The sequence below is a fragment of the Octopus bimaculoides genome, chromosome 2 (genome assembly GCF_001194135.2).
Source record: "Octopus bimaculoides isolate UCB-OBI-ISO-001 chromosome 2, ASM119413v2, whole genome shotgun sequence".
Taxonomy (NCBI): Eukaryota; Metazoa; Mollusca; class Cephalopoda; order Octopoda; family Octopodidae; genus Octopus; species Octopus bimaculoides.
This window is the reverse complement of record NC_068982.1, coordinates 120,981,023-120,981,520: the sequence shown is the minus strand read 5'-3', so window position 1 is coordinate 120,981,520 and position 498 is coordinate 120,981,023.

Here is a 498-nt window from a genome sequence, read left to right as displayed (position 1 = left end):
AGAGAGAGAGAGAGAGAGAGAGAGAGAGAGAGAGAGAGAGAGAGAGAGAGAAGGAGACAGATAGATAGAGTCTGTATGTATGGAAGGTATCCATGTGATTATATGTGAGACATATGTAGTTGAAGCTAATACAGTGTGTATGTGTATATGTGTGTAGTTGAAAGAATCATTATTTGAGCGTGTGTACACAATCACTATGCGTGTGCGTGTGTGTGTGTGTGTGTGTGTTTGTGTATGTGTGTGTGAAGTTGAAATTATTACATTATATGTTCGCATATGTGTGCATGCATGCACATGTATGTATGTGTATGTGTAGTTGAAAGTGCCGGTGTACAGGTTATTGATATTCAGAAAGAAGAGTATCGGAGATCTTAAGTTGATATAAATTGCATTTAAGTGGGAGAGATTTTTTGCTGCGTAGTTATTGCTCCATAAGTGATAGTAGCAGTAACAGTTGAACCCAGTTTCAACTGTTACTGCTACCAAGTCGATTAGACC